This window comes from Eptatretus burgeri, chromosome 4 (genome assembly GCF_056783735.1).
Source record: "Eptatretus burgeri isolate ZD-2024b chromosome 4, Ebu_testis_v1, whole genome shotgun sequence".
NCBI classification, from domain to species: domain Eukaryota; kingdom Metazoa; phylum Chordata; class Myxini; order Myxiniformes; family Myxinidae; genus Eptatretus; species Eptatretus burgeri.
The window spans coordinates 43,803,858-43,809,857 of NC_140964.1; positions in this window are offsets into that span (position 1 = coordinate 43,803,858).

Genomic DNA, 6,000 nt, shown 5'->3' on the forward strand with positions numbered 1-6,000 from the left:
GGTTCTCCACACGATCGTGTGTGTTAAGCTCCAACGGGCAAAGCACATGTGTTCGCGTGGGGAACCCCTCGAGACGTGGGGCTTGTTTTTTTTTATGCGCACGGTGACGCCATGGCTGCACGTGGGGTTGGAATCCGGCAGGAGGGGTATCTCTGCCGGATGGTACCGTCCAAGGAGGGACGAGGAACACGTGCAGCTGCATGACGTCACGGGCAGTTGCAAAGTGCAAAGAGCGCGAGTTGCCGCGCTGGTGCTGCGAATGGAAAAAAAAGAAAAAAAAAAAAAACAAGCCTCACTTTCGGGTGCACAGGATTCCTGGGCAAGGGGTGGAAGACCCCCTTGACTAGGGCACAGGATGGAAACTAGTTAGGGGGAAGGGTTAGCTTAGCTAGACCGACTCCATGGGGCAGGGGTAAGTCCTCATGGAGTCCGTGGAATGGATTAGTTAGAGGGATTTAGTGAGCTTTAGGTTGGGAAATAAAATGATTTATTTGGAGACCGTGACAGACTTGTGAATGTGTAGTGGGGACGTAGCTTAGCTACGTAGTGTTAAAAGGAACGTGCTACTAGTTTAAGGGACGACGTGGGAGCACGAGTTAGTTAGGGGAAGTAGATAGAAGGATGGCAGAGTTCAGCGGTGAGTATGTTGAAGAGTTGGTGAGTGAAGTGGAAGCATGTGCTTGGTGAGTGAGTGAGGCCAGCGGGTCTGTGTGTGTGGAGCGAATGGGGAATGCATGGTGCGATGAGTGATTGGGGGGAGGAGTGACTCCCGCCCAAGGGACCCCCGGGGTCAGTGTAGAGTGAGTTAGCTGGGTTAGTCAAATTAACAAAAATGGAGGTCGTTTTGTTGTTGGTGGGAGTGTAGGCTCGAAACCCATTTGGAGGGGTGCAGGAGCCCTGTTGACGGGCTTGGGAGCGTGGCTGCGAAAGGTGAGTATCGCTGAGTGGGTACCCCGGGCACCAGGCAAGTCGGCCGTGGTAGGCCAAGGGCCCATGGGGGGCCGGGATAGCGTAGTGGGCACGGGTGCGCCTGCTTGGTGCGGGGGCCCGGGGTGCCATTAGCCGCGTGGGCAGTGTTGTGGGCACGGGTGACCCTCGGAAAGGGGCCTGGGAAGCCAGCCTGCCACGTGTGCGTTTCAGGGGAGGTGCCATGGGGGGGCACTCCCCGGTGTTAGGGAGCTGGTAGGCTCGGAGGCAGTGTAGTGCCCGGGGGTGCCATCGTCGGAGAATTGGCAGAGGGTCGTGCCTGCCAAAGGGAGCCATGTGTCCCAGCCATGAGACCGTGTGAGGGCACGGAGAGAAAATTGGGGGGCGAGGCCCGAAATTGTGAGGACACCAACACAGGCGACGGGAATCTGGGTTGTTCGAACCAATAGTTTAAGCGAGAGGCGCTTGTTGAAAGCCCCGGGGTAGTTTAACAGTTAAATGGTTAGGGTAGATAGGAAGTGTACCCCTCCACACCATCCATCCCCTCGCTCTTGTTGTGGGCCGCTGGACCCACTTTGGGTTAGATCGCTGAACTCTGGGGAGGCCATTCTGAGGCTTGAATTGGGCCTCGGCACAAGACGCTAGCTCTCCCTTGTTCCCCTCCGGGAAGGGAACGTAGGGGTTGGGAGTAGGCTAGGTGACAGGATAGGTTAGCCGAACAGAGACGATAAAGGGGGTTAGGGGACGATTTATAGTGGGGAAGTAAAAATAAAAAAATAAAAAAATAAATAAGTTGGGGCTAAATTGGGGTTTGACAAATTAAGGGAGTGGGTATGTACAGTGACAGGCAAAGGCGATAGGTGGGAGGGAGACAGGTAGGTAGGTCCGAGCCCGCCTTCCAAGTGGCCAGCACCACCGCACTCCCTCCACCAACCTCCACTGAACGGCAAAGGCTGGCCAGCTTCATCTGCTGGCTGCGTTGCTGCAAGGCAGAGGCCGGCCCACTTCATCGGCAGCTGTTGCGTTGCTGCAAGGCCTGTGCCGGCCGGATCATCTGCAGCTGTGGTACTTCAAGGCCTGTGCCGGCCACTTCATCTGCTGACTGTTTTTCTTCAAGGCCTGTGCCGGCCAGTTCATCTGCCGGCTGTGTTTGCCTGCGGCAGCCTTCTTCTGCGGGCTGTGTTTGCCTGCTGCCTTTGCCATGCCATGCCCACTGCCCATGTTCACTAGCCCCGTTCAATTTTTGCCCCACCCCCCTGTTCATTGCCATGTGCGCCAGGATCCGCAAGGCAACAGTTTGCAAGCTGCAAGAACTGCCCTGTTGGCAGCTACAACACGGGCCTGCAGTGGCGGCCCGTGCACCGTGTTTGTGTTCATCCATCCATTCGTTGTGTTCATTGCGTGTGCCACTTGAGCTGGCACGGAGACTGCGTTGTGCAGCCCATGCACCGTTGTGGTTCACTGCGTTCAGTTTAAAAGGGAAGGCCTTGGACTGCGTGTGAGCAGCCAGCCACGTTCCCTGTCACCTGCATTGTTTTGAGCCAGAGACTGCATGCGAGCAGCCTGGCTCCCTGCTAACTGCTTTTCTTTTGCAGAGTTCAGTGATCCTGGGCCATGGTTTAGTGTAAAATTTGTAAGTTAAGGTTAAGATGTACTGTAAATATGAGTGCGCCCCCGGCATGTTTGTCTTAGAGCCGGCAATTTTATTTAAGTCGTCCGTGTGAGTGAGTTTGTTTAGGTAGTTACTCAGCCCTTAGGTTATTTATTTTGGGGACACGAATACCATGAATGTCGCACTCAGGGATCCGTAGGTAAAATGTACTAGGGGAAAACTACACATGATGGCACACGAAAATTTGACGACTCGGGACGAGTCTGTAAAAAGGGGAGGGGGTAGTGTTGTGGTTGACCAAATTCGCAAACCACCATTCAGGTCCCTTCGGTGAGATATCTCGGTAAGTATATGTGTAGTTTGGCCCAAACCCGTTGTCTAGAGGGAATAAATGTCATTCATGAGGGCTGCGACTCTTCAGGATAGCCGTTTTTCTTTTACTATCTTTATTTTGGACCAACCGCCATTATTACCACCACCAACCACGTCTCAACAGCCATCACAACAACAACCACCAACCACAACGCCGCTTCACCACAACCGCCACGACCTTTACCGTCACAACTCGCCACCATCGCATCACCGTCATCTCGCGCCACTCGTGGGCACCGATGCTGGACTCGTGTAGGGCGCGCACCGAGCAGCGTGTTCAAAAGCATCGCGGACTTACCGCAGAAAAACGGATCAAAAACGACTCACGCCCACTTTTGTTCCGTCCAATCGGTGAGCGAGGGGCGGTTTGGCCCCGCCTCCAGGGCATTGGAGGGTGGTCGCTATATGCAAATTCATGGATCAAAAAGCATTCACGCCCACTTTTCCTCGGGCCAATGGGGAGCCAGCAAGAGAGGTGAAAGGTCGGAGGCAGAGGGTCAAAGATGAAGGAGCGAGGCCACGGGGGATATAAGGGGCCGCGTTCGTCAGTCGAGGCAGTTCAGTTTGCAGGAGGAAGAGTTGAGTTGGAAGCGGAGGAAGAGTTGAGTTGAAGTGGCAGTTCGCAGTTGGGAGTTCGCGGAGTCGGAGTGAAGAGGACGGAGCTGTGGAGAGGCGGCGGCGGCGAAGGCGGTTGAGGGGGTGCTCGCGTCGGATTCGAGGAACTGCGGAGGGAAAGGCCGGCGGCGCGACCGAGGTCGTGGTGGAGACGCTCGTCGCGGGACCCGAGATTCTTCTGAAATTCTCCTTTCCCCGAGCATCAGCAACCCCCTCCTGTTTCCCCCCGCGCTGAGATAGTGCGACAAAAGGGGGCCCCCTTCCCACCCCCTACCAGACACTGTCCGCGAGGCCCGCGGAGTTGAGGCACCACCGCCGCTCCGCGTCTCATCATCAGACGGGTAGGCCCGACACGGTCTCGGCCCCAGGCCCGCCTACCCCCCTCATCCTGGAGGGTGGTTCTCTTTTCTTTTGCTTTGGGAATGTGTGTTGTCGGCGCCGTCTGTGAAGTAAAATTGTATAAGTGTTGCCGAGTGCCCGGTAGTCGGATAGATCTGCATTGTTGCATTTGCTTTTTGTCTTCTTCTTTTCCATGTGCTTTTGGTGGAATTGTATATGTGTGCTTTCCGTTCATCGCGAAATAAATGTGCTTATTGTTGAACTGTTTTCCCGCTTCGCTTCGTCATTTCTTTCATTGAATCCCCATCTTGCTTCACGTAAAGGGTTGGTCGTGGGCTAAGACGCCCGATAATTAATCGAACCGTCGAGGCCGACGAATAACACCGCTCGGTTATCCCGATAGTACGGAACGGGTCGCTTCAGTGGCCCGTGTCCGAAGTCGACCTGCGGCGAGGTGCGATCGCCCGGTCTACCCTCCGTGTGGGTACTTAGGTAGGTCGAATTTGGCGAGCAACCCTATCCCACGCGGGGGCCGATTGGCTCGATCGCGGTGAGACCGAAAGGTCCACCCGTGACTGGTTCCCCGCGTTAGTCCGAGAGGGTCACGACTGGATTGTCCGTCCGGTGGGCGACGTGCCGCGATTCGAGTTACGTGGCCGTTCGCACGCCGGCGGGCGTGAATCCGCAACAATATATATATATATGTATATATATATATATATATATATATATATATATATATATATATATATATATATGTATATATAATAGATATGTATGTATGTATGTCTGTATATATATATATATATATATATATATATATATATATATATATATATATATATATATATATATATATATATATACACGCACAATTGTTTTTGATGATGTCATCAGCCACGTGATTCAGCAGCCATTTTTTAATTTTTTTTTTAAACACCTTCAAAAATCTTCTTCTCTGAAAGGGCTGAACAGATCAAGACGAAACTTTATTCCTCTGACCGCCTATCCATGAGGAACAAAAGGTTCATACATATGATGTCATAGATCACATGGTTTGGCAGCCATATTGTATTGAAGAAAAATATAAAATCATGTTTTCTCTGGAACCGCTTAATCAATCGACGTGAAACTTTACATTTATGATCTAGTCATGATCGGGAATACAAGTTTTAAATTTCAAATTGATCAGATGCATGGTCTGACAGAATATGTGTTTGCTTTCTTCTCCAAAACCACATACACAGTTTTGATGAAACTTGACCACAACACAACCCATATTCTTTGGGAAAATGCCAGGGGCATAGAAAAGACCTCTTTATAATACGTACGTGCCATGTGGCAAACAATAGAAAAGAAGGGACATTCCATGACTTGTGGAAAATGCCAGACGATAAAAAATAAGGCACATTCAAAAAATATCGTGTGCATGCTGTACTTCCTTTGTGGTCTTAGGAGGAACTAAGTAATGCTCTCGAAAAGTTCATATAAAGGGGAGACCTACACGTATTTGCCTGGTGTTGGCTTAATGGTTAGGATGGTGGGCTTTGGATCCTAGGGTCCTGAGTTCAAATCCCGCTCAGCTGTTGAATTAATACCAGGTGAGGTCAACTCAGCCTGTCATCCTTCCGAGGTCGGCAAAATGAGTGTCAACATGCTGGGATCCTGTGGCGGAGTGGCGACCCATCCAGGATTGTGCCCAATAGCTAAGGAGACTGCTTAAGCAGCACCAACACTCTGCACAGAGTATGGTCCCAATCTCCTCCTCTCCTCCTCCTACACGTATAGGTTAAAACCCATCAGCACAGAAAGTTATTTGTACCTTGAAAATGAAAACCCATAAGATAATATGCATGTGTGTGATTAATTTGTGTAAAAAATTGGTGCCCCTTTGAACGACCACATCCATTACCTGAACTGAAATAACATTTTACTCTCACTTATATCCAATTTGTTAATTTTTTTGAAAGTCGAATGTTAATTTTAAGTCATAGGACTATGTGGAAGTAAAATAATTAGAGTCCATGGTGAGAACATGAAGTCAAAATATCCTGAGTATTGGCTTGAATAATGGGAGTGTTCTCAAAAACTTTTGAATATACAGGGTGTCTTGTCTCAATATAATGTCCACAAAA